The sequence below is a fragment of the Zalophus californianus genome, chromosome 4 (assembly GCF_009762305.2).
Source record: "Zalophus californianus isolate mZalCal1 chromosome 4, mZalCal1.pri.v2, whole genome shotgun sequence".
NCBI lineage: Eukaryota > Metazoa > Chordata > Mammalia > Carnivora > Otariidae > Zalophus > Zalophus californianus.
This window is the reverse complement of record NC_045598.1, coordinates 45,156,701-45,184,603: the sequence shown is the minus strand read 5'-3', so window position 1 is coordinate 45,184,603 and position 27,903 is coordinate 45,156,701.

Sequence of the window (27,903 nt, the reverse complement as noted above, 5' to 3'; positions counted from 1 at the left end):
AATGGCAAAATGGGTTTAAACTCTCCTTCCCGGGGCACCTGGGTAGTGCAGTTGGTAAAGCGTCGACTCTTGGGTTTTGGCTCAGGTCGTGACCTCACTGTCTTGAGACTAAGCCCCGCATCCAGGTCTGTGCTCAGCATGGAGTCTGCTTGAGATGCTCCCTCTCCCTCTCCCTACTCCCTACTGCACTCTTTCTCTCTCTAAAATAAATAAATAAATCTTGGAAAAAAAATCTCATTCCCTTTAGCATCATAGCCCATGCTATTTCTCCTCGACTCGACTACTGCCTTCCCTGCATGTTTTTTCTCTCTAGTAGATAGTAAGTTTTTTGTGGACAGAAACCCTTTCCAATGATTTTTTCCTCTCTTGTCCACCTTTAATTTTTATGCTTCACACAGTATCTGGCATAGGCGGTGAGGGTGAGGGTGACCTCAGGGATCAGGGAGTGATCTGTCTGGATCACGGGACTTCTCTGCAGGGCAGGACTTGAGGGACCCTGGAGCCCTACCCATCCATCCTTCCCCCCTTGTTTCCAGTGTAGCTCCCTTCCTTCTCCATGCTGCTGTGAAGTATCATATGGTCATATACTCCCCGTGGTGATTCCTGGGCGTCCTCAAGTTTGCACTTTGAGGACTTTGAGAAGTTGAGAGTCACACTCCCTAGGAAACGCTTGCCTGTGCCACCTGGACCTGGAGCCAGCTGGGGGGCAGGGCTGGGAGGACAGCAGGGGGGAGAAAGTGTGGCTGAAGAGGACAGGGAGACCCTGACAGCTTGCTGGGCCCCCGCTGGGTGAACTCGGGCTAAAAATAGAAGGACTACTAAGCTGAGTGTTTTTAATATGCACATTGAATTCATTTACTTAATGAAGAATTTTCCTGGAAAAGAGAGCTGAGCTGTCAGAACTGAGCTATTTTTGAGTACGATGTAAAAGAAAAACTCAAGAGAATTATTTGCTATTTGGATTAATACTTTTAAAATAGGTCACAATAAAAAGCAACACTATAGGGGCAGAAAGAAGATCAGTGTTCCTCAGGGGCTAGAGGTCGGGGCAAGGGACTGACTGGAAAGGGGCAGGAAGGAACTTTCTGGGGTGATGGTAGCATTTTCTATCTTACTGAGGCAGAAGTTACATGGCTGTTCATGGAACTGTTCATCCGAAATAAATGAATTTTACTGTATGCCAATTATACCTCAACAACCCTGATTTACCATGTCACAATGCTCCTGTCAAGGGAGAAAGGGAAGGAGTGGAGAATGAAAGTTTTTAAGCATTGACTTTGGGTGGAGTTCTCTGTAGCTCCTTTAGATAATTTATCTTGTTATAAAACCAAGGAGAGTTAGAGATGATTATCTGCCTTTTGCAGATGAAACAGCTGAGATTGGGAAAGCCCAAGTTAATTGCCCCAGGTCACACGTAAGCTCCTACTGGACCTCATGAGGAGGTTTCAGAATTCCATAGTGACTTTCCTCCATCTCCCCGGATGTTCGGATGTTTGGAGAGATGGAGCCGAGAAGTCTGGGAATAGACAGAACTGAGTTTGTGCTCCTTACATTAAATGCTTCAGACAGCTCTATGCTCTTTCTCCAAAATGTTCCTCCATTCTGTATTCTTTGGCTGTTTCTGGCTGCATCTGGGAAAAGGTCTTAATAAGGTGCTAATGGTCTTTAACAGCTTTATTTAGTACCCTTGGCCCTTCATTTTTATCAAGTGTGCTTGACTTTGGGCAGACACTGAAATCTGAAATGGGGTGGGGTACGCTCCATAGAGCCTGCCATCATTCTTGGACCCCATTCCCGTGGCTGACATCATTAATCAATCATGATACTCTGAACTCTGACTTGCTCTTGCAATCCTTCATGACACAGTCTTCTGAGCGGTAATTACTAACCCATCTGAACTGGCCCTCAAAATCAAAAGGCTATTTGTCATTATACCTGTGTTTGCGAGGCCTAATGTAAGCGCATTTATACATTGCAGGTGAAATCTTATCCTTTCCTCTCCTCAAACCTGGAAGCCAGAGAAAAGTTGACATGTGGATCTAGTGGCAAAAGTAGAAAAAGCATGGATTAGACAGAGTTGGATTTGGATATCAGCTGTGTACAGCCTCCCCCCATGCCTCCCCCAACATTCATTGTCTTCATCTTTGAGAAGGGATGATAATAATAGCTATCCAAAGATGTCATGGTGAGCTTGAAATCCTATGAGATCACTCATAGGCAACAAAACTCACCATGTCCTCGGCCCTGTGCTAAAGACTATTACATGCATTATCTTGTTCAACCGTTACAGCAAAGTTAGGCATAAGAAACTTTTCAATCTGCATTAGCTAGATAATACTCTATTTGTTCAGGTCACACACTAAAGAGTGAGGTTGCAAAGTGACCTCAGGTCTGACTCCGGAACTCATATTGTCCATCGCAAGCTACACTGCGTCTCGTTCCTGGCACAGGGCCGGCAGTCTTTGGGATGCCACATCCCTTATTGCAGGGCTGAGTTGACTGGCGAGGACTCAGACAGGAACTGGTTCATATGTCAGACTGGTACAAGCACTGAAGAGAGGAAGATGGCATCAGCAGTGGGGATTTCTGGGAGTGGTGGGAGGTACCAGTACCATTTTTGGGATCCTGCTAGTCTATATGGGGCCTTTGTACAAATTAGAAAAGAAGTGCCTTATCTGGGCTGAATAATTACGAAAGTCACTCCTTCTGGGAAGGCACAGTTCATTCGGAGGCAAAGCTTAGAGCATTTGGATGAAAAAAAAAATGGGGTCCCTTCCTCTGGGAGGAGGAAATAGTACCAGGTGGCATCTCAGCAGACACTTAGTCTCTTGACTGGTGTCTGTGCAGTACATAACCTGTACAACAATATAAAGTGACTGTATCTTGACACTTGGGAAAGGCAGTCTTAGGGGCTTGGAAGCAGGTAAAAGGTGAATGTCCCAATAGGTAATTTTGTCAGGCAGGTCACATCATTGGCCTGAATCAGAATTGGAATCCAGCTCTGAATGATTCCAAAGCCAGACTGACTGATGATAAGAATTACTGGGGTCGGGGTGGGAGTGTCTTAGTAAAAACACAGATTATCAGCCCCTTCGCCTGAATAATATGACTTGGTAAATCTGGGATGGCTAATTCTTCTGATGGGAAAAGTTTAGGAATTACTACTTGATCCCATGCTCCTCACACCGTATTGCAACTGTCTCTCTTAGCTGCCATGATAACCATCTGGCCTGTTGGCCTGTCTCTTAAGGGCAGGGCCTCGTCTACATCCATAGCACGTTGAGCAAGGTCTGGCACAGACAATGAATAAAAGTCAATCAACGGAGAAACCATGCATCAACTGAGGGGCTTCACAGTCCAGAGAATTCTGGCTTACTCATTGTGCTATTTATTACTCTCTGCCAAGGTAACTTCACCTCCATGTCTATATTCTTTCCCTGCTTCCTCCCTTCTTCCAACTCCCCTAACCACCATCTGTTTCTCATCCTAACTCCTCAGGACAGAACCCATCATTCTGGGAGACCCTTTCAGACTTATCTAGAGCATGGCCACACCTCCTTCTGGGCCTGGGTGCTGCTTATTACGCATTGCGTGTGGTTGCACATCTTTAGCTCTCCTTTCCTGCTGGATAAAAACGAATGGTCTTAACAGTATGATTTCTGAAGTATCTTTTAACCCTGACATGCTGGAATCCTCTGCTTGGAATCTAAAATTTCTGGTAAGTTCTGTAAGATGGGAAGGCTTTATCTGAGGCCTTTGTATTGGCATTATAGAGCCTGCTGGTTGCAGCCCAGGTGATGAGCAGCTGTAGTCTGGGACTTTCCTGAGATCTGCTTTGCTGGTGGGAAAGCTTTCTGTCACAGGCATGCTCCGGCAGGTTCTGGCCACCCCCACGGGCAACTCAGTAAATACTGGCCACTGACGGATACCTTGGAAGGGAAGCCAATTAGATGCATGAGGGGCCCTGGAAAACATGGCCATTCAAAGGCGGGTGGCTGTGCTGAGTAGGTTTCCAAGTGCACTTACTCTCCGGAGGCTTTGAATAGCGAGTTCCATCGGAAAATCACAAGTGTCTGCTTCCAAGGGAATGGCTTCTAGTAATAATAATAATAAAAAGGGGCTTTGAAGGCTTCTTGGAAATCAGCTTCTATAAAATAGTGTTTTGAGAAACTGAGTTGCAAGCCAAGCAGAAACATGGATTGAAATTCTCCCTTTGCATACTCGTTCTTTTAAAATATTTTATTTTTAAATATGAAAATAATGTGTGCATATGATTAAAGAATCCAAACAGTACAGAAGAGTACAAAATACAAAGCAGAAGTCTCCCTTCCCCCGTCTCCTCATCTCCCATCCCACAAGGTAACTATTTCCTTTTTGTGCCTGCGATTACTCTGTGAGTTTATAAAAATTCAAAAAAAAATTAATTGTGGTAAAATGCCCATAACATAAAATTTGCCATTTTAACCATTTGTAAGTGTATAGTTCAGTGGCATTGAGTACACTCACATGGTTGTACAGCCATCACCCCCTTGTGTTTCTACATTTTTCGTCTTCCCCAAATGAAACTCTGTACTCCTTAAACAATACCTCCCCATTCTGTCTACCTCTGCCCTCCAGCAACAGCCCTTTACTTCCTGACTCCATCCATCTGTCTGCTCTAGGTAGGGGGAGTCATGCAATGTTTGTCCTTTTGTGACGGGCTCATTTCCCTTACCATAAACAAGTTCTTTTTGACTGTTTTCATTTCAGGCTGGTCACTGCTGTAACTAATTCATATGCTTGTATGGTGTTACTTAATCTCTCAAACTTAAATAGTATTTATTGATTCCTGCAATGAAAGATTTAGGTCATTGCTCCACTTGCAGAATCCTTTCTCACTCTCCATCTCTTGTGCTATTATTTTCAGTTCTTTAAGTTATTTTTAATATTTCAAGTAAGTGGCCCTCTCTGCTGAATCCCAGACTCTTACTTCCAACTACCTGCTTGATATCTCCGCCTAGATGTCTAACAGACATCTCAGACTTGAAATGTTCCCAGGGAAATCCGTGGCCTTGGGCTCCAACCCTCCCTGCCCCCCAACCTGCTCCCCTCCAGTCTCGCCCACCACTCTTTGCAGTGGTTCAGTCCCCAAATCTTATTATCACCCCCTTTTCCTCATTCCTTTTTGACAGTGTATACAATTTAACATAAAAACTGGTGGTTGCCAGAGGGGAGGGGGTAGGGGTGGATGGGTGAACTGGTGAAGGGGATTAAGAGGTACAAACTTCCAGTGATAAAATAGGTAACTCAGGAGGATGAAAAGTACAGCATTGGGAATATAGTCCATAATACAGTGAAAACTCTGTATGGTGACAGTAACTACACTTATCTTGGTGAGCATCTTGTAATGTATATAATTGTCAAATCACTATGTGGAATCCCTGAAACTCATTGAATATCAGATGTCAACTTCTGGATTAGTTCCACTGTCTCTTGCATCATCTTTATTTCTATTTCTTAGCTTCCTTTTTCATTTTGCTAGAGTATATTCCCAGTAATTGTGTTCAGAAGAGGAGTGTGGGAGGTAACTTTACAGTTTCCTGTTGTTGCTGTAACATATCACTAAAACTTCATGGCTTAAAACAACACAAGTTTATTATCTTAACACTTCTGTAGGTTAGATGTCTGACCTAGGTCTCACTAGGCTAAAATCAAAATATGGGCAGAGCTCGATTCCTTTCTGGAGACACTCAGGGAAAATCTGCTTCCTTGCCTTTTCTGGCTTCTAGAGGTCTCTTGCATCCTTCGGCTCCTGGCCTCATTCCTCTGTCTTCAAAACCAGCAATGTGACATCCCTCTGACCATTCACGTCTCCCTCTGACCGCAAAGGAAAAGGTTTCCCACTTTTAATGACCCATGGCAGGGTCCTTAATTTTGTTCATATCTTCAAGTCCATGTAAGGTAACATACTCATTGGTTTCTGGAATTAGGATGTGACACCTTTGGGGGAAGTCATTCTTTGCCTATTACATAATCTTTTGGAGTCCCCCCAAATCCTGTAAATTCTTAAATTAGCTTCACACTGCTTATAAAGTTCTAGATTCAAAAGCATGTTCCTTCATAACTTCAGAGACACTCTTCCATGTCATCTGGGGTCAATAATTGTTGACACAGAATCTGAGTGCAGTCTGATCCTTTGTCCTTTTCAGGCACATTTATTGCCAAATCCCCTGGCATCTTTTAGGATTGTCTTGCTGAAATTTCACCAGTTCCTGACTGAGAGTGGGTTTTCATTTTGTTTGTTTGCTTTGTTTACACCTGTCATGCTTCACACTGAAATGATCCTTTCAACCTCTGAAGACTCGAATCTCTATTTTAGGGACAAGGAATATGGTTTTTTTTTCCTTCCTATTTTTTTCTTTGATATCTGCACCACCCCGTGGCTTTCACTAATATCGCCATATCTGAGACTCCTATTAAAGGAATTCTGAGCCTTCTGGACTTGTTCTCCATTTAGTCTAACTTGCAATTTTCTCATATTTCCCTCCTCCTCATCTTCAGGTACCTGTGCCATGGGATCTCCTTGACTTCATCTCCTGGAGGACTCATTTGGTCTCTAGCCATGACCATCCTATCATCTGGCCCCACTGCTGAATTTTTTGCGTGTCGATGAACATAGTTCACATTGATTGCCTGCCTCTTTCTCATGGCGACAGTAACTTGGGTTCCTGCTGAAATGTATCTTGAAAATTCTCTTCTGTTTCTTCCTTATTTCTGTTGCATCCAGGGTCCATTGCCTGCATTTTTTCAGGCTTGGGATTTCTCTCTCTTATCAGTTTTCTTCAAATATTGACCCAGCTGGCTTACTTTTATTTGTGACTCTTGCCTGATAGCATAGGCAGCTGACTGACATGGTTTCCCTTAGTGATCCAGGCCCACTTATCCAAAAGGCCTTTCCTCTGGGTGGGAGGGCTGACAGAGAGCTCTGTGTAGATGAGCAGGTCCTCTTTGGATGGCAGGCTTGTCCTTATGGTACATGCCAGGGAGTAGAACAGTTTGCTTGAGCTCCCACAATTTCCACAGTGAAAAGGAGTGCACCGTGGGGTTGGAGCACTGCAACACAATTTCTTCCTAGATGGAGCATCTTTCTTGTTTTTCTTCAGCTCAAGATGGGCTTGTAGCTTTGCCCTGAACTCTTATCTGCCCCCATCCCCAACCCTCATGCAGACTCTGGGCCCTCCCCAGGTTACCTTGATTCCTTCATGATGGCCATCCCATAGCCCTTTCTGGCTCCCCAGGCCTGCTCACTCCTTTCCCAAGGCCTTTCTAGGGCTCTACCAGGTTACACTGGGTCACACACTCACTGCAGTCTTCTGTCTGTGTCTCCCACTGACCTCTTGTGCTCTAGCTTATGCCACCGTGATTCCATTTGCTTTCCAGATTTGTGCGTGGATTGCACCCACTTTTTTTTTTTTTTGTCTGTTTGTTCATCAGTACTGCCAGGGATTTATGTATTCTATTTTGTATATCTTTGTTAGCTGTTCAACGGGGTCTTGTCTGGGAGCATGTCCAGTCTGCCATCTTGAACCATAAACCTGAAATTCTAAAAGTCCAAACGCAATTCAAACGTAAAGGAAATAGCTTACTTATGTCATCTCCTCTTAGAAGTATTTTTCTCCCCTCTCTCCCAACCCAGATTGTTCAGGTCCTCTCTTTGGGACTCTACTTAGAGTACCTGTGTTTCCTTCTACCACATCACATCCTATTATTATTTGCCTCTGTGTATTGGCTGTGCCTCCAGGCTGTAGGGTCTTTGAGTACAGGATACCTGCTCATATCTAGATGCCCAGGGCTATACACATGGTAGACAGTCAGTGAATATTTACAGACTGTGAGTACATTCACACCTACTCTATGAACATGGGAATCCAAGGTGCTGCAATATGGCTGTAGCTTTCGAGGAATTCAAAGCATAGTGGGGACAACAGACGTGTGCTCTGATAGCTCTAAGACAGTATAAACAGAGTGGATGCCAAGGGTGTGGGGCCACAGGCAGGAAAGCAGATAACTGTGCTTGGGGATGGAGAGAAGTCAGGAAAGGCCTTAAAAGGAGATTATATTTATGTTAGTTTTGAAGAGCACACAGGGGCTCTTAGGTAGTTCCAGGTATATTAAAGCATTCCAGAAGTAAAACAGCAGTTCATAGTTAATTATGGCTGGGGTACAAAGTGTAAGGGGGGGCAGTGGCAAAGGAGGAATCTGAAGAGATAGACATAGGGCAGAACATGCCCAGTGTCAGCAGCGAAGGGGGGCATTTTGTACTTGATCCTGAGGGGAGCCACTGGGGGCTTTTAAGCAAGGAGTAGTATGGTCATATTGGCATATTGTAAAGATGTTGACTGCAGTAGAGGGGATGGACAGGCAGAGTCCTACAGATTTGGGACTTGATTGCAATAGTCTAAGGGAGAAGCGATGAGATTTTGACCAAGGGAGCAAAAGCTGGGATAAAGTTTAAGAGATGGGTTTGGGGAATGGCAGGAGGACAGAAATGTGGGCTTTGGTGATTATTTGATGTGAAGGACTGAGGAGAAGGGAAGAGGCAAGCTTCTGGAGGCCCTTCCGGTGGTGGGGCTCTAGGATCCAGTGACCTCAGGAAAGGATGTGAACGCTTTTGGTTTTTGGTAAATCTCAAGTGAAAGGCAAAGAGACTGTGGCAGCTTACGAGAGGGAATGAGGGAAAGGCGTGTCTTCAGTTCTGGCTTTGACAGCCAGGCTCCCTGTTTTCTTCCCAGGAAACCGACTGGGAGTGGGATGTCCTCGTGAGGTACATGAGATCAGCTTCTTGTCAAGTTTGGATTAATTTTTAAAATGGGATTAGCATCCAACTGAAATGGATGTCAACTGCTTGGAATGCATCTTTGGATCCGAGTGATTTTGATATGAACCAAATGGGATCGCCTAGTAAAGTTTTTGTTTATGCGGAACTATCTTGATATCTCAACCCCGCCCCAAATTTAACTCTCAGGAACCCTCCAGAGAAAGAAATACATGTCCCTTGTTTGGCCTTTCTGCATCTCTACCTCTTTTTTTCTTTTCTTTCTTTCTTTCTTTTTTTTTTTAAACATACTCTTTAGCTCTTCTTAATCATGACAACACAACTTGAAAGCATTCGGGAAAAGTGAGGGAATAGGTCTTACCATATACGAGCACTTTCTGGGTATTAGGCATGTCCACTAATGATACTGTGTGGACCTGCACAACCACATTAAACATAAGAATCATGATCCCCGTTTGACAGCTATAGAAATTAGTCCTTAAAGGGGTCTTCAAGTTAGTAAATGGCAGAGGAGATTCAAATACAGTGCCATCTGATGTATGAAGTACCTACCAGGGCCCAGCATTATACCTGCATTACTCCATCTAATCGTCACAGCCATGGAAAAGGGTAGAGACTTAGGGAGGCCTAATAAAAAGAGGCTTAGCAAAATTAAATAACCTCTCCAAGGTCACTCACCAGGGAGACCTGTGATTTTGTTTTCCTTCTTTATTTGTAGGCCAAAGGTACGCATTATATGTCTAAGAGGTGTTAAGAGGCATGTGGGCAATATAATATGTCATTGCAGGAAAACTCCCCATGATGCTATTCAGATAAAGAGAGAACCTCTTTCAAAAGCTCTGTTTTCTTGGTGGCCATTCCCAAAGCCTTTAGTGATGGGGAAGGTGGAGGCGAGTAACACGTTCCAGGCCCTGGATTGGACCATTCTATATTCCACACATAATTCCAATACTTCAATGGCCCTTTGAGGTGGGTCTAATGATTCTTGTTTCCTAGATGAAGGAACCAAAGTCTAGAAAGGTTAGGTAAAGGTTAAATTACCCACAAGTTTTCTACCCAGGTCCAGCTGACCCAAAGCCACAGGTTTTCGGGATAGTGGGATAGTGCTAACCCACCTGGAGGGCAGTTATTTCGAGAACCATGTAAGAAGGAAGAAAGTGATCAGGACGCGAGACCTGCCATTGTTATTTCACTTGGCCTATTAAGTTCCCCTAGGTAGGTGGTGAATAAATGCCCTTTGATGAAAACTGCAGATAATGCTAAATCAGGCCCTCCGTAAACACGAGTAACCATAAGAGCAATACAAATGACCCCAGATGAAGGAGGTTAGAAGTGCAGGCAGGAAATGATAAAACGAGATAGATTACCACAAGGGAAATTCTGAATTAAAACATGTGGGTCGGCCGATGGGACTAACATAAGCTACCTTTCAGTAGCTCGGAGCTCTGCATTTGGAAGGGCAGCAGTGGTTACCGTATCCAGCTCCTTCATCTACAGATGAGGAAACTCAGACTCAGACAGGAGGTGGAGATTAGCCAAGGCCGCAGTCAAATTAATGGCAGACCTGGGATAAGCCCCATGTCTCCTGTCTCGTAATTGGCTTGTCCTTTCATTATGACCCATGGGCATTGGAGTCAGAGGTACTTAAACCTCACTCTGCCATGTAGATGCTGTGTGTCTTCAGGCATGTCAAGCAGGCATGAACCTGCTTGAAACTCACTTTTCGTATCTGGAAAAGTGGTAAAGTGATACATTCCTTAGGGTTATTTTGGGAAATGAGTGAAATGACTGATACCTGACATAAAGAGGCTCAAGAAAGGTGAAGTCGCTCTTTTATTTGCAGCAGAGAAATGTCGTACGGGCAATAGCTATGGGGCGGGGTGTGTTGTCTCCATTACAGCCCGCGGGAATGGATGCTGGAGTCTCTTCCAGGAAGATGGGCACAGGATGCTTTGGGAACAAGTAATGCCATCCAGCTGCACTCAACAGTGTCTTCAAATGAATCCATCAAAAATGTATCACAGAGCACATATTACATGCAAGGTAGACTTTGTCCCACCTCGTGGGATGCAGGACAGTGGAGCAGAACGATGCCCCCAGACCAGAGGTAGCAGAGCTGTGGGAGGAGGAGCTGGGGTGTAAAAGGATGCAGACATTTTCTATAACCCTCCCCTGGCCAGAGGTGGAGGAGGAAGAGTATTCATCTTCTACAAAGTTGGAAGCTTTGCTTATTACATTGACTCTACTGAATTGAGATTTTACTTAAGGATTTTTAAAAACTAGTTTACTTATTATTCTTTTTTAGTAATCTCTACACCCAACATGGGGCTCAAACTGATGACCCCAAGATCAAGAATCACATGCTCCTCCGACTGAGCCAGCCAGGTGCCCCTTACTTAAGGATCTTAAGTGACTACCAAACTTTTGATTATCTAAGAGTAAACAAGGAAGTCAGGGGCCTGCCTCAGCTTTCATCTGGAATATAGGAAGGACTCCCCCAGTGAGCAGGTGAGAGACCTAGAAAGTTCCTTCTTTGATGGTATCTCTTGAGTCCCCCATGTGCGCTGGTCATGTTTGCATATTTGATTTATTGGGCTGTACTCTTTACATTGGCTTGTTTGATTTCTTACTAGATGGTGAGTTCTTTGATGCAATCAGACTGATGGTGGTAAAACTAGTGCCAAGTACACAGTAGTCCTCAGTACCCATTGTGGACAGAGATGCATAGAGGAAAAGTTACATGGGTGGGTAGTAGGGCGGACTTCTTCCCAGATGCTGACTTTTCTATTGAGTTGTCCAGCTGTCATCCATTCAGCAAGGCTTGCTGAGTGCCTCTTCTGTCATTCCCCACAGAGTCTTTTCTCTTGGGTCATGAGCGAGTGTGACACCATGCTAACCATCTCACCTTCGGGACTCACGATGAACACACTTTTATTTTCTCATCTTGTATCATTATTTGTCTTTGTGAGCTTCTCTCTGAGGGCTAGGACAGCATTGTTCACATCTCTGAATCCCTAGCACAGGAGCCGGCACCTTGAAGCTGCTGGATAACAGCAGAACAAAGAGCTGAACAGAGCAAATCTGAAATCCTTGTGACACTCTCGAGGTCAAATCTACTGAACCAGGAAGACAGCCCCAAGACAGCCCTGATATTTTGGAATGTCGATTATGTGGGGGTTAGATTAGGAGCTGCTGTGACTCAGAAGGAGGGGTCTGGATTCCAGAACCCCCCAGCTACCTGGGAAGTATATGATTTTTTCTAAGACCTGGTTTTGAGAATAATAATGAGGGCAGTAATACTCATCATAAATGGCATATGGTAAGGTATCTAGTAAAAGGATCTCTAGTTTGGTGCCTTGTAAATAACAGGCTCTTTCTCTCCCTCTCCATTTATGTATATAATTCATATATATATAAATACATAATATATAAAATTTATATATTTAGTACTAATATAATACATTATATGTATTTATAAATTATATATTTTTATAATTGATAATTATACATAATTATATATTTATACATATATATTTAACTTACATAATTTATCTGGATAAACTATATATAAAGTATATATTTATAATTTATAATTATGTATAATTTTTTAGACCCTCTTTCTCTTTATCCTCCATCCTTGAAACCCAAGCAGCATCTGGGTGCAGGAGTCATAGAAATGCACGATTAAGGATTTGATCATGTTGGAGAAGAGCTGAAATCAAATAACATGATCTGATATGTGGTGCTCAGAACATGGAAATCAGAGGGAGAATATTTGGGTTTGGGTTGGAGCCCTGTCCCTGTCACGTATCAACTCACAACCTCGGCAAGAAAATGACCTTTCTGAGCTTCTTTTCATTTACCTTTCAAAGAAGTCAGTAAGATGCCTGGACCCTTCTTGAGGGCAAAATCTGTGTCTTACTCATCTCCATGTTCTTAGCAGCTATCAAAGCAGCTGGTGTACAGTCATAATACGCTATACATAATAATAAATAACTCTTTTCTAAACATTTGAATGGATTCGCTTAATCCTTATAGCAACACAAGGAGGTGTGGTACTCTTAAATTTTTGTAAATCCTTGGGGAATGGAATTTCACTCATGCTTCAGTAAACCAAATCAGAAGTGACAATGTAGCAACACTAATGTGTGACTTCAAGTTCCACAAAAATATAAGGTAGAAATCGTTCTATTTCTCTACTTTGGTGTAGGGGACATGCTGTTCAGGCTTATCATAAAAAAGGGAGGGGATCATTTAAAGAGATTTTTCAAACATTGCCCTTTGTGCGATGGCATTTACCCTTTGCGTACAGCTCTTTGAGGAAGATACAGTTATCTCATTTTAAAGATTTGGAAACTGAAGCTCAGAATAATTAGGTGCCTAGTGACTTGCTCAGTGGTTGTGCAACTATTCTGTGGAAAAGTTATGATCCAGATCTAAGTGGGCTGTCTGCAAAGCCCAGGCACTTGGAGAAATGGCTAGGTAAGGGGAGAGGGGGAAATGCAGAGGAAAAAAGGAGGTGTCCGATGAGTTTGCAGGGGGTTAAAACAGGTGAAAAGCATCGAAAGAAGAACTGAAGCCTTGCACCCCACCCCCCAAACATTCAGATGTTTTTGTCATTCTGACTGTCAGAAGTGGATGTCCCTGAAGTACCTCTGTTCCCAGGGCAAGGCCAGCTATAAGCCTGCTGGGAACTGCACAGGATAAGGAGAGTGTTATTTCCAGAGAAATCGGAGAGGCTAAGCGGACGTCAGGTGTTGAGAGGTGTGTCCATGGGCTCTTTCACATGTGAACACCATGCTCCCTCTGGTTGGGTTATTTTTTTTACTCTTTTCCCACATGCTGGGGGAGGCAGCGTGGCACTGGAGGACCTGGGGTTAGAATTTAGGTAGAAGCCCCCGGGATGGGTGCTTGCTCCAACTTGCTTCAGTGTTCTGCCCAAGTCCTCCCCTCGGCATCTCAACCAGCAGGAGCAGCCTGGGGCGGCTGATATGGGAAAACCCTTCCCGTTCTAGACTCGAGGGTCTGAATTTACTGGTTTTTTCCTCTGACTTTCCATATCCTAGGGAGGGTGCTTCAGTTCTAACTTGGGGAGAGGACAGGCATGACAGACTAATATTTCTAAAGCTTACATTTCATTATGTCACTTCCATACTTAGCCCACTTGCATGGTACTTTTGTAGGTTTCCCAATTAAGGTGCCCACTTGTTCTAAATACATCAGATTATGCTAATTAATTACGTGGTGTGTGTGTGTGTGTGTGTGTGTGTGTGTGTGTGCGCGCGTGTGACGGGGAGGGGGTTACCTAACAAGGTAGAGTCCCTGTGATTCAAGTTCACCCGAAACTAACTGAAATCTTGAACAAGTTATTAACCTCTCTAGGCTTTGGTTTCATGCTCTGATAAAGAGAGTCCGAACAGTGCCTACCTGATAAGGTTGTTCTGCGTGGTGAGTCCATTTCTGTAAGGCATCTAGAAGAGTGCTGGGCCACAGTGAGCACTCTGTGATAGAAGTTATTTTTTTGAATTCTCACCAGCTCTCTCATTTTACACAGGAGAAAACGAACGCTGCGTAAGTTTAAGTAACTTGCTCAAGGTCCTACGATAAGCACTTGCTGGGAAGAAGGGTGAGAATTTGAGAATATTATGATTGTATCTCAACCTGGGACCTGGAAATGCCTGGGTTGTGCCCCGCTGTTCACTGCCCCTTCCTAACTGTGCTCAGTTTCTGCCTTGTACCTGAGGCCCATGGTTGAAGAAGGAAGCAGAGCATACATGTGCTGTGGCCCTTGAGGCACAGCTCCCAGCCCAAGAATAGCATGCTCCATGAATAGCCTTGGACCAGACCGATGCATCCTCCCAGGAGCCAGGAGACTGGTGCGCAGAGGGGTGGACGCATGGGGAAAGTGTGGTCTGTCCTCAACAGCAGTTGTATTTGAACTGCATCTTGGCTGTGTTTAAGGCCATTCCTACACTGTCCCCATCCAAACTCCTCAACCTCATCTCCATGCTGTTTGTACTCAAGCCTCATCTGGATAGTCCGTGTCCTGGGTCCTCTATACACCAGTCTGCTCCAGCAGGAAACAGAGTGGCTTGACACCCCCCCTCCCCATTTTCTAATCCTTCCTGTTGTGACCAACAAAATCCTGATTAAAATTTTCCATCTTATTGTTAATTTAGATTAAGTTTGAGCAAAGCATCACAATGTGTTGCTATCATTTCAACTGCAAAATCTTTCCCAGGGCACATTGAACTTAGATAAACAGTCACCACAAAATAAAACCAGCAGTAATTCAACCTGCATATGCAAATCTTTGCTATGGAATCAAACAAGAAAAAAATGTGTGGAATAATCAAAGTTTTTTTGTGGAAATTAGATCTGCATTATTTGATATGAGGAACCAGTTTTGGTAGAAATTGTAGCCACAAAATAAAATTCATAATGACCCAAGCTGTAATTAATAAAATGGGATAGAGACCATAAACTGATTCAGGGAATCAAATCTATATAGGATTGGAATGAAAATTTCATTTTGAAGAACATAAAAGTGCAATTAGAGAATTAAACAGAATCTACCTATAGTACAACAGTGACGTAAGTGTCTGTAACCATAACTATGGCCCATCGGGGGGGGGGGGTAGGGGGAGTCAGGACATCTGAGGAATCAGAAGAACAAAATCAACATCTTAGGGGTCAAAATGAATTCCACGTAGCCCAGCACAGTGGCCTGTGTGACGATGACACATTCCTCTAGAAGCTAAGACAGTCCTGGCTGGGTGTACTGTTTTACATCCTAATGAGATGGTCATGCAGCTCTTAATGAATTTACCCTTTGCTGCCTGGGATGACCTGTAGTTTCTGAAATGATCAAGGTCTTTTTCAGTGCTATTAACAACGAACGAATGGAGTGCAAACACAAGAGGAACATAGATTTTGCTCTGTGCTTCAGCTCCTGTAGAGCATCTGAAGCCATTTTCCTGGGCACTGTATACTTTAGGGGCCAGAGCAAGTAGCTTCAACAACTGATGTTAAAAAGTACCTAAATCTTGGGGCGCCTGGGTGGCTCAGTCGGTTAAGCATCTAACTTTTGATTACAGCCCAGGTCATGATCTCAGGGTTGTGGGATCAAGCCCTGCGTCGTCTGGCTCTGTGCTCAGCATGGGGTCCACTTGAGATTCTCTCTCTCCCTCCCTCCCCGTGTGTGCATGCTCTCTCTCTCTAAAATAAATAAATATATCTTTTTAAAAAAGTACCTAAATCTCACTTTAAAAAGGGGGAAAAAGTACCTAAATTACATGTGTGTGTGTGTGTGTGTGTGTGTGTGTGTGTGTGTGTATCTGGAAAACACTTCCTTTGAATGTCCTTTCGTGACTTTAGTCATTTCCCAGTCATTGACTAAGTGGGACACTGGATGGTTAGATATGGTTCCTGCCTCCCAAGAAGGCAAGACACAGTCATTCACACATACATAGCACAGTGTGCTCAGTCTAATAATAGACTACCTTATATGCCGAGGATATGGTAATCAGTTTTGCTAGATAAGTGTCGGAGGAGGTAATACTTAAGTAAAATCATCAAAGTCCAAGGAATGAACGCTTCTAGTTGGATACACAACATGGATAATGTGGTGGGGAAAGTCTTTCAGGTGGCTGGGGGTTGGCAGATGGAGAACAGGATCTGGAGGTGAGGGCTCATGGGAATTGTGGTGGTGACCCCTGCCTCTTCTTTCCAGATCCGAGTGAGCTCCTGTGTCCTTTCTAGCCCTGAGGTTCAGACATGGGTGCTCTCCCCAGTTGGATATCCACTGGTTCCCATAGAGCTAATGGGTATTTTGAGATGTTGCAGAGCTGTCTGAATAGCCTCTAAGGGTCATGGAGTGATTTTGGTTTGAACTTAAGGCACACATGGGTGTCGATCACGTTCATTCCATGACTATCTAGTGGCTCGAAAGCTGCTGGTAAGGGGTCTGGGGTCAGGAGGACATGGACTTAACTCAGACCTCAGGCTAGTGGTCTTCAGTCTGAGGTCTATGCCTTTGAGGTGCCTAAAGACTTTTCAAGAAAGGTGCAGGCCTGGATGGTTTTAGGGGAATCAGTTTCTAGCACCTCAACTTCTGTATATGTTCTTTACTACCATTGATCTCGCCAACAGCTTTCCTGCTGGCAAATTCTCCTTCCTTTCCCACAGCCCCATTCATCATCTCCCTCCTTCGCCGTCTTTTAAACACCTATTGCTTTATGGTTTCAGGAAACGAAATCAATTTTAAAAATTTACACACACACTTCACAGAAGTACTGGATGATCACTAAATGACTAGGTTCTAGCATAAGAATCTAATACGTTAGAATAAAATCCTGTGGGAGACGTGACCTAGAAACAGGAGTTCAAGAAATTTCTCGAAAAGGAAAAAGAATAATGTACAATTGCCAACTGTTACAGAAGAGCTTGTTTGTACATTTTTCAAACGGATTGTGGTGGGTTTTAAGTAACTGGTATTCAGACCAAATAGGGTACATGCAAAAGAGCAGTGTAACAGTTTTATTTTAAAATGTCAATATTTACAACATGTTGTTTAAAGTTTTGATGAAAAACCTCAGATGTCAACTTAAAATGTGTGAGGGGGTACAGAGGTTTTACAAAACTGTTTGAAGGGTACATGAGGAAAAATGTGCAGACTCTGTTCTGTTGAGCCTGCCTGGCAAGGCATTCCTGGCCTGGGGACTGGATTCTCTTCTTTGGCCCAGCATCCATCCCACACACTATCCATTACCCTCAAGAGCTGGATCCATTAGCCGGGACCCAGGGTCCCATTCAGGGTCCCTTCCCCAGCCTCCTTCCTGCGGATTTGTCACCACATTCTCAGGAGACTTCACACACAAAAGCCTTCATTCTGTACATTTTCTCCCATTATTATGTTCAGTGGCCCATTAGAAAGAGATTAACCCCTTTGAATAGAACCCAAACCCTTAGCCACACAGCCTTTAGGTAAGAAAAGCCACCCCTTTGGCAATAAAACTAGAATAGCCTTGAATACCTCTTTGAAGAGAGAAGGGATGTGTTACCCTTCTGTGTCCCCCTCCAGGTTGGAGAGCAGAGCTGTCACTGAGGGACAGCTGGCAGGCATGACCTTGCAGATGCACATGGAGGCTGAAGTTGGGTGGAGAAGGAGAGTACTCGTTTCTCCTGATGCCACCCACCAGTTGGGAGCCATGAGACCGTGGGCAAAGTCCTCACCCTCTCTGAGTCACAGACTCACATCTGTAAGGTGAGATCCTAATGTGATCCTCTTACGGTTTTTATAAAGATTATATGAGATATATATGAAAGTGCCTAGCCTAGAGTGGGAAATGCAGGAGGCAGCCCATGCATAATTATTCTGAGCATGGACTCCTAAGTGCAATTCCTTTTACCACATATGAGGACAGAAAGGTGAAGAGGGTGACAGTCCATCTTTGTGAAGTTATCATGCTCCTGAGAGAGGCAGGCCAGGGGAGCAGGCAGGGAGAGTGGGGCAGCAGGGGACACTTACGAGGACAGAGGGGAATGTGGGCTAAATGACAGGATATATGGAGGACTGCAATCTGGTGTTGGGGTTGGGCCTGTAACATGTAAGTGAAGACCTGAAGGCCAAGAAGGAGTTGAGTGAGCACAGAAGGGGAAATACCACTGTGGGTACAGGGGAGGTCCCATGCAAAGGCCTGGAGGCAGAGATCTTGGGCTGGGTTTGGATGTGGGTACCTCAGTCAGGCCAGAGAGGGAGGAAGGGGCTGTGTGCTATGCTAAGAGGCTGAGACTTACTCCCTTAAGGAGGAGCCCCTGTGGGGGGTTCAGGCAGGGGCAGGGGGCAGGGGGGAGGAGGCACATTGGTCTGGGAATGCCCTGGTCTGATTTGCGGTTTAGAAATCTCCCGCTGTAGTGAGGAGCAGATAGTGGGTGTCCATCTGGAGATCAGGGAGACCAGTCCTTCTTCTAGTCCATGAGCCTGTTAAGTACACAGAGAATGTTTGCTATACCTCTGTAAATTCAGGGCCCAGGAGCGTGCCCATCACGAGTAAGAGTTTGATGCCAGTTGTTGAATGAACTGGTCAGTGACTCAGCAAACGTATTTCTCCCAATTTTATACTGGCAAAAATGACTGCTGAACATAGTTGCTCATCAGTGCCCACTTCACTTGTCCCTTCAGTGCTTTCTGCAGATTCACGCCTGCAGACGAGGCAGCCTGCAAAGCGATTAAGCTGCCTGCTGGTTAGCGCAGGAATTGCCCTAAGCATCCCTCCCCATGTCCATCTGGACTCTGAAATTTCTGTCTCACCACTGTCCCGCTCCCTGGCTTATTTGTCCTCATACCTTCCTTGCTAAGGCCTGTTCTGTGTGACATCTCTCTTTCATCCTGTGATTTACCTGTCTTCCAACCTGGTGTTCTCACAAGGTGCTTTTCTCTTCGCCAGAGGCCCCTCCCACTTGCCAGTCAGCAGGCAACAGGAACCCGACAGTCTGATGAAACGCCAGCCCAGAGGGCAACAACAGATCTCCCTTTTCAGTTCAGCTAGCATGCTGGCCCTATCATAGGTACAGGGTGATTTCCTTGAAGCTTTGTGCAATTTTGAGAGTTAGGACCCCCCCCCCTCCCCGACCTATTCCACTTTGGGGAATTTTCTCTAGGACTTGCTTCACAAGGCTGAACCGTGGGGCTTGTAATTATACTGCAGGACAGCAGGAAAGCAGCGAAGGAGGGGAAATCAATGAAAAGGATTCTTATCATAAACCCCTTCTCTAATTTGGGGAAACAGAAATCTCTGCATGTTTTCTCAATAAGCACTTCATCAGAAGCCTTCTTATCCTGACAGGCTTCACTCTTTCATAAACACAGCAAGAATAACCTCTGGACGCTGGCCTACCAGCGTCAAGTATGAAAATGTGAATTCCACAGGTCACTGTTTTTGCAGCCGCCAGATGTGGATGAAAGGGGAAGGGTGTTTTATTGTGTTTTCTCAAGAAACAGAGAAAGGTCTGTCCTGAGATGGGCTTGCTTCCCTCCCACACAAGTGGCCACCATGTGGCCAGAGGACAACTAGCTAATTTGCAAGATTAAGCTTTTCCAAATATTTAGAATTGGTCTATTCTGTCTTCAGCTAATAAAATGGATTTCTGCTCCAAAATGGATTTAGGAAGCAGACACAAGAGCTCCTAAGGGCTTGTTGGCAAGTTACCTGTTAACAGGGTCCATCTGTCAAATGGAGGTGCAATGGGTAGGCCCTACATGGATCTCCTGCTTGTCCTCCCAAGGACGCCTACGTTCATGCAGAAGTTCTCCAGAGAACAGATGGAAGCCAGTGCCAGCTGATGCTGAGAGATGCCCTGGACATAAGCTTCTGCCCTCGGTCACAGACTCATCCCCTATAGTGCATAAAGAATAAGCATACATTAAAAAACAAATGTATGCCCCAAATGAGAACTCTACATTAATTGCAAATATCTTTATTCAAGTAAATGTTTCATTCGCTAATTTAATGTTGAGTGTTTACAGTGTGCCAGAGACTTGAGGTACCAGGGAAACAGTTTATTTGGGGATACGGAGTTATAAACATCTATAATATAAAATATTCTAAAACATAAGCTGTAAAGGGAACTTTGGAGAAGAAGACCCAGAGTCTGTCTGGGGGCGAGGGCAGGGAGTTTCACAGTGGAAGTAGCCCTTGAATGGAGCCTTAAAGAAGGAGTAGGAGGTTTCCAATGGGGGAAGTGTGCTCAGGACAAAAGAATAGACCCTTCATGGAAAATGCTGTGCTCGGGGAATGACATGCGTTCATGTGGCTGGCTTGTGAAGTAGGAGGAAAGGGAGAGGTGGCCCTGAGGAAGTGAGGAGGAAGGCAAGGGCCAGGTCACCAGGGGCATTAGTCATGCCAATGCATTTATATTTGGCTCTGTAAGCAATGGGGACAGAGTGGGGCCCCGAAGAAAGTTGACTAAGAGAGAGCAAAGTGGTCACGTCATAGTGCAGGAGATGGTTGGGAGGTGAGTGAGACAATACATATTCAGTCCAGATGGTGAAGCATACTTGCTGATCATTAACTATAATAAAGGGTAATGAGCTTTAATAGGGTGAGATGGGGCTCTTCTCTTTGCCCTTCAGATATGCTCTCCACCCTTCTCCACCATGCTCGGTACTCTAGGATGCTGACCTGTATGCATTCAATCAGTGGGTTTTCTAGTTCCTGGGTTTAGTTGGGTTCTGCTAATGGAAGCCTGGGCAGGAGATGGGAAAGAGAAAGAAGAATAAAGTCAAGGTATTATTCTCCAGGGGTGACATTGGGCTGATTTTGTGCCTTGAGAGAAGTCCACAGCTCCTCTCCATGCGACCCTTTCCTGCTGAGGTCCAGTAACCTCTCTCTGTCTTCACTCCTTCAGACATAGAGATGTTAAAAGCCTTGCTGGCCCACGGGCACTGTGCCAAATTCTATTTCTTAGAATTTCCCTACATCCTGCCCACAGCTTCTTAAAAGAATCCCTTTATTAAATACTTCTGAATTATCCAAATATGAGCGGGTCATCTGTTCTGTGCTGGGACTCTGTACCAGGTGGCCCAGCAGTGGAGTGGGCAGAGCAGTTTGGTTCTGCCTGGAGAAGGGAGGGAAGAACCAAGAAGCCTTCAGTGGAGAGGTGGTGTTTGAGCCCTGTCTTAACCCATGAGCTTGAGTTGTCCAGGCATCAAGCGTGTGAAAGGCATTCTGGAGGAATAGAGTACACAGATGAACAGCAGAATGCAGGAACTGGGTGTACGTGGGGAGCCACGGATGGGAGGGTGCCTGCAAAGTGAGGTGAGATGCTGCAGACGAGGGGCAAAGATAAAGTAGGTCAGAGGAGAAGAACCTGGAACATCAGCTTAGGAGTTGTCCCCCAGGAAAGGGGCAAGAATGGTGGCAGCACCAGGAACTGAATTAGAGGAGGGAGATGGAAGGATCTGGGAGTGTTTAGCTTAGAGAAAAGACTTGGGAGCATGATCATTGTCTTCAGATATGTGAAGGATTTGGATAACCATATGGCAATATGGATTGTGAGTTCATATTTTTTGGCCCAGTAATTCTGTGTCTAGGAATTTAGCTGAAGGAAATAATCCAAAATGCAGACAAAAATGTTCGTAGCCACATTATTTATAATAGTTAAGAATTGGAAACAAACTAAATGCCCAGTAAAAAGAGAGTTGTTAAATAAATTATGGCAGATCTTTACAATATGTGGTTGTTAAAGTGTATAAAAAATTTAAAGGCATGGGAATATACTTTTAATATCATCACCATCACCTCTACCTCTACCACCTCCACCACCTCTACCTTTATTACCTCCACCACCTCCACCAGCACTTCCACCTGCACCACCTCCATCACCATTACCTCTGCCTCCACTACTTCCTCTATCTTTACCACCTTTACTACCTCCACCGCCACCACCAGCATCTCTACTACTATCACCCCTGTCACCACCTCCACGTCCATGACCAACTCCACCTCTAGCACCTCCACTATCTAACTTACTGAGCATGTACCAAGTACTAAGCATATATATGTTTCTCTACATGTTATATCTCTTAATCCTCTCAACTCTGTAAGGTAGGTTTGATTTTTACTCACATTTATCAAATGAGGAAAACAGCTCAGCGAGGTTAACCAGCTTATCCAAGATCACACTGCAAGCACATTTCTGAATTGAAATTTAACCCTGGTTATGTGCCTCCCAGCCATCATGCCATGCTGAAAGTCCATAACTTTCGTGTAGTTGTATCGCTGTCTCTGGTCATGTATCATTGGCTAGAAGGTTTTCACAAAGATGAACCGCAGTGCTCAACATGGAACATCTTCTTGGTAAGGCCTTAAGAGATGTTGGCTGTTTTTCAAGTAGGTGACACAAGTGAGATAAAGTCCTGTGATGAAAAAAAGGGCTCAGAGTAAATGCAGTTGACCTTGGTTAATAAAAGCAAAGAACTACTATTTTTTGAGACCTTCTCATGTGCTGTGCAATGTTCTGAGATTTTTATATGTACTAACTAATATAATTCTTACAAATACCCCAATAAGTTTAGTGCTGTTATAATCTGCATTTTACATGTGAGGACACAGACTTTACGTATTGCCTCTGTTCACATAGCTACACAAGATATAGAGCAATGAAGACAAGACATCCAGCTACTCTGCTCCCTACCACTGTGCAGTGCTGGTTCTGTGTTTGTGCATAACAAAGTGACTTTTTTTTTATTTGTGGTCCTAATGGCTAGAATTCCACTCAGGGAGATAACTGTCTTTGTTATGAAAACACCTTGAAAAACTATTTGGGAATAAAGGTGTTGTCAGGGGTTTCAGCAACAAAAGAGTAGTCAAGCCGCTCTGCCTGAGAATGTGAGAGGGATTTGCTTTTTGCTCTAGAAAAAGAGAAGGCTTTTTGCAAATGATACTACAGACAAAGAGCTGATATCCAAGATCTATAAAGAACTTCTCAAACTCAACACTCAAAAAACAAATAAGTCAATAAATGGGCAGAAGACATGAACAGACACTTCTCCAAAGAAGACATACAAATGGCTAACAGACACATGAAAAAATGTTCATCATCCTTAGCCATCAGGGAAGTTGAAATCAAAACCACATTGAGATACTACCTTATGCCAGTTAAAATGGCAAAAATTGACAAGGCAAGAAACAACAAATGCTGGAGAGATGTGGAGAAAGGAGAGCCCTCTTTCACTGTTGGTGGGGGAATGCAGGTTGGTACAGCCACTTTGGAAAACAGTGTGGAGGTTCCTCAAAAAATTAAAAATAGAGCTACCCGATGACCCAGCAATTGCACTACTGGGTATTTACCACAAAGATATAGTGAAAAGAAGGGCCATATGCACCCCAATGTCCAGAGCAGCAATGTCCATAATAGCCAAACTGTGGGAAGAGCTGACATGCCCTTCAACAGGTGAATGGATAAAGAAGATGTGGTCCATATATACAATGGAATACTACTCAGCCATCAGAAAGGATGAATACCCAACTTTTGCATCAACATGGATGGGACTGGAGGAGATTATGCTAAGTGAAATAAGTCAAGCAGAGAAAGTCAATTATCATATGGTTTCACTTATTTGTGGAACATAAGGAATAACAAGGAGGACATTAGGAGAAGGAAGGGAAAAATGAAGGAGGGGAGATCGGAGGGGGAGACGAACCATGAGAGACTATGGACTCCAAGAAACAAACTGAGGGTTTTAGAGGGGAGTGGGGTGGGGGGATGGGTTAGGCTGGTGATGGGTATTAAAGAGGGCACATACTGAACAGAGCACTGGGTGTTATACGCAAACAACGAATCATGGAACACTACATCCAAAACTAATGATGTAATGTATGGTGACTAACATAATAAAATAAAATTGAAAAAGAAAAAGAAAAAGAGAAGGGAGGGGAGGTGCAGAGAGGGCAGTGCAAGTGAAGAAGCCACCGAGATGGAGCATGGATCGGCACCTGCTGGTATGCAGGGAGGCCAAGGAAGTTTTAAGAAGAGACTCCAGCTTCATGGTGAAGTTCTTAATGTTTTAAATGTGAATCTCTCCCTCTGAAATGTCAGTAAGTAGTACTATGTTCTCAAACTCTATATGATTTTGTGATGATGATCATTATTATTATTGATGGAAACTGAAGAAGGGCCTGAATTTCATATCGGCCTCAATGCTAGGTGAAACAGAGTCAGCTACTTTAACATAGGAGCCTAGAATCATATATGTATGAGTGAGGGATGCCCTGGAATTTGCAGATATCTGGAGGAGGGCTTCAGACCTTCACAGGGGACTCCAGCCATTCCTTTGGAGATCTCTTCAGGAACAGAGGCTCCAGGGAACACCTGAGTTACCTACTTCAGCAGGTTGAAATCTCCTGACAATCCTATCATCTCTTGTTCTGGCCATTTTCTTTCCAAATGAAATAAATGGTGTACAGAGAGGGTATGAAACTTCCAGATTTATGACAATAAGAGGGAGACCCAGGATTTGAAGCAGGCTGGTCTGATTTCAAGGCCTATGAACTTACCAGGACTCCTCACACTTTCATCTGTCTTGATTTTTTCTTCTCCATTGACCCTCTGTGGGAGAGCCTCTATATAGCTTCAGTGGTGGCAATGCTGAATCTCCAGGTATTGGGATAGTCCAGGGCTTAGTCGACTGGCTGGACCCTTCCACCAATTCAGCAACCAGGGTGGACTTAACGCTTCTGGCTCCCAGTAGGGCAAGGGAATCTAGACCACCTCCGTGGGGGTGAGCCAATGGCTAATTTAAGGTAGTGAATCGACCTGGAATCTGGTAAATATTGTAAAGTAATAGTTTCCAGTCTTAAAAATGCAAAAGTCATATTTTCCCAGTTTTAAACCTGCAAATCTTTAGTAAGATCTGCTCAGCCTTGTAACAGAATTTTCATAATTTTAAAGTATTTTTAAAATTAAAAACAAATAGGGTGCCTGGGTGGCTCAGTCAGTTAAGCGTCTGCCTTCGGCTTGGGTCGTGATCCCAGGGTCCTGGGATCGAGTCCCGCATCGGGCTCCCTGCTCAGCGGGGAGCCTGCTGCTCCCTCTGCTTGTGCGCTTGCTCTCTCTCAAATAAATAAAATCTTAAAAAGAAATAAAAACGAATACACGTTTATTGTAGAACATATATTAACTGAATTGCCTCTTCATTCTTTTGTCCACTTTCTTTGGATTTGATTCTTATTTAAACGTAAAATCGATTTCTCCTATAGCCACAAAAAGAAGTGATTATCCAAATAAATATCTTAGCATCTCACTTATATAACAAAGGTCTTTCTTGGCTCCCCGTCTAGAAGATGGGGAGGCAGTACATGAGAGCAATCATGATAGAGAGCGGTGTTTCCCAAATTGTGTTTTCTGGAAAAATAATTCTATAAGACATTAATGGATGTTGTGGGTGGGAAAAGGATCAAATGACTTGGAAAATGCCTTGTTAAATTTATAATATAATGGTTTCTAAATTGCAGCTGAACTATAGGATTTTCTATAGCCTTTGGTATTAACAGGGATTAAGACTTCTAGCAAAAGGGAGAGGAAGACGGAAAACATATAACAACTAAACACTCAGGACCCTGTGCCCTTTGGGCAACCCTGGTGTGGAGGGAAGAATACAGGGTAGCTAGAAGCCTCTTCTTGTCTTAGTTTGTCTCTGATGTGCTTTATGACTGTGGGCCTGTTCCAGCCATCCAACCGTTGGTAAAATAAACAAGGATATGTTTGAGGTGGGGTTTGAAGGATGCATAAGGAGGAGCAGAGACATTCCAGGTGGAGACAATTCAGTAGGCACAGTACAAGGCACCTTCCTACCCAGAGTGATAGGAAACCAGGTAACTCCGCCCCTGTTTTGTAACAACTCTACCCTGTGAGTAGAAAAGTCAACCAGTGTGTTTACCTCTGAGATGGATTGTCACCAAGTTCTTTTCATTTCTGTTTCAATGCCAAGAAACCCACCTGCTTTATCCTAAGTGTTCCTGCCCACATAGGTAGACCACATCATAAAAAATTCATATTTGAAATAAGAAACCTCCCGACTTCCGTCACTTTGACAACCAGACTTCGGGCCTATGGAGAAATTACAGATGAATGTCTTTAAATCCAGTGAAGGACTTTTATGATCCGTTACTTGAATGGCAGGTCTAGAACTTTCATACATGGCTTATTTTTACTAATTATATACAACATCTATGCACACGTTTTAGAAAAGTATTTGTTTTATTAGGAAACCAGAGCCCGGTTTGGATTGCTAATTGTGAAATAAGTTACTCACTCAAAAACAAATCTCAGATTTGCCGCTGATTAGCATTTCAATTCACTGCGGTTTCCTGTCTTTGGAGCTGCAGAAAGGAGAATCGCTATCAAGGAGCTCAGTTTGTGGGGAGGGAAGAATGATGATCTTGCTTGCGAAGATGCAGATAGCTTCACAGACATGGTATTTGAGCCGCCTCATATAGCTGAATAGGATTTTGTCCTTAAAAGGAAGGACATAAAGGCAATACTACTCCAAGAAGCCTTCCTGACTTCCATAAACGAATCAATTTCTTCTACTGTTACTCTCATAAACAGTATTCTAACACGGTGTCACTTGTACAACTGCTGATGTTTCCATTTCTTTGTGCCATTTGTGTGTTCAAGTTTGTCTAGTTAATCTAGTTCCTGTTAGATTACATGTCTGTGAGAGCAGGGACCATCTTTCTTTTCTGGTTGGATGAATGAACAACATGAACAAATACAAAGAAGCAGGAGATAAGGGCATTTTAGGGGAATGCAGAGTAGTTCATCCAACATGGCTAGAGGAGGCTGCAGAGAGGGACATGAGACTGGAAAAATCTTGAGCAAAAATTTATTAGCTCTTAGCTACCAATTTCGAACTAGCATAACCAGATGCAATTGAGTTAGCCAACCAGCATTTCTGAATAGCTGGTTTGACTCTTTCCCCGCACACCCCCACACCCAACTGATCCATCATTTCATGTGTCCCAGCGGTTAAAAGTCATTGTTTACCCCAAGGTCAGGTGGTTAGGCCTCAGAGCTTTTTGTTTTTTTTTTTTAAACTTCTTTGGTTCAAAGGCCCCTCATTCTGTCTACTCATTCAGAGCCAAGAGGAGCTTTGGGATCACACAATCCTTTCCAAGCTCCAGGGTAAAGTTCGATGTCCTGCCACATGGAATCCTGGAATGTCAGGGCTGGAAGGGACATCGGTTGGAGAAATTGAGGCTCAGGTCGAGGAAGTGACTTGCCGGGGACCACACAGCCAGGCAGCGAGCAAAGCTGGGGCTGGAGCCCAGATGCGTGTGACTGTGCTCCATCTCGTCATCCTCTACTTTTCTGAAGCCACTTGTCTTTCATTCAGCAAACTTCTGCACTTCCAAGCTTCCTGCCCCAGAAGAGTTTCCTGTTTTACCTCCAAAGCCATCAGCAGCCCTTAAGCCCCTGCCAAACATCTGGCACTTGACAGGGATGTTCTCTGCTTCCCCCTCTCTGCAGGGTGCTGAAGGGGTGGGTCATGAATTATGCCTTGATTCCATCCAGCCAAGCAGAGT